Here is a 1243-nt window from a genome sequence, read left to right as displayed (position 1 = left end):
GTGCATCGGCCTTTGTGTGGGGAGGGCTGGTCCGTCTTTTTAGGTTGGGGACATGTCCTCTGGTCCTGTTTGCTCTACCCTCCCAGAATGTACCGGTGTGCCTGGGGTACTCGGGCAGAGGTCAGGCCAGCTGAACAAAGTCCACCGGTCTGGAGAGAAATGCTGCCCTCCTCTTGGTAGACTGGCCAGACACTGGCCAGAGGACGGAAGGGGGGTCCCTGAGGGACACAAGTGTCTTATAAACCAGCGTCTGTGCTCTGAAGGGATGAGAATCCTGAGAGCAGCGGCACAGCTACAGGAGGCTTTTGATCCCTCCTTCCACCATCTCTTCCTAGCCCTTAGTTCTAGGGGGAAAAAAAGATTGCCATGTTGGGGGACCAACCCAGGGCTGCACCCAACCAGCCTTTGCACTTGAGAATTCTTTCCCAATCCTCACCCCCTTTACACCCTGAAAGTCAAGAGGTGTCCTGCAGAGACCCTCCCACGCCCACACTGGGCCTCTTCCTTCCTACAGCGTGCTCCGGATTCCACTTGCTAGCCCCTCCCCCTGTTATTTACCATTCCCTGGGAAACTCCACCTACAACCATGGCAGGGCTGCTGCCTACACTCCGGCTCCAGAGTATTCCAGAGACAGGTGTCTCCATCTCCTTCTGACTGCCTAGGACAACTGTGGGCCCCTCTTACCCTGTTTTCTCTCCCAGGTGGAGGACCCTGAGGATAATAAAGGGGTGGTCTCTCCTTTGGGTCCCCAGCTAAGAGAATCCCTTTGTCTCCAGAAGAGCCCCTTCTGGAGACAAAGGGGGCTCCCAAGAGGAAAGGACTGAAGGTGTGCTGCTATGCCATTCCCAGAAGTGGAAGCCGAGAGCTCTGGTTACTAAGGAACTCATGGGGCTGGAGGAGTGCTAATTGTGTGTGTTATGCTTAAGTTGTGTGGAAATGTGGACCAGAACAGTTTCCCACATCCACGTGACCTTCTCAAGGGGACAGATGCCACAGCTGCGTGAGAACTTGGGAGTTGTGAGTGGCCATAGGCAGGCCACTGGGTTCAATTAGCACCCCCTTCACCAGGAAATCCTGTAGAGCCTGAAAGAAGCAGTTTCCCTTCTGATGCTGACCAAGCACCGTCCTCCAGGGGGCAGTAATGAGGAAGGGGGGGGTGACAGTCTGAACAGGACAGTCTTGAAAACTGAGCAGCTGAGCTCTGAAGAGATAGGAGATGGAGGGCGTCTTAGAGGATCCTAA

This window comes from Myodes glareolus, chromosome 26 (assembly GCF_982192425.1).
Source record: "Myodes glareolus chromosome 26, mMyoGla1.1, whole genome shotgun sequence".
In the NCBI taxonomy this organism is placed as follows: domain Eukaryota; kingdom Metazoa; phylum Chordata; class Mammalia; order Rodentia; family Cricetidae; genus Myodes; species Myodes glareolus.
The sequence above is the reverse complement of the archived record's forward strand: the minus strand, read 5'-3'. Positions refer to the sequence as shown.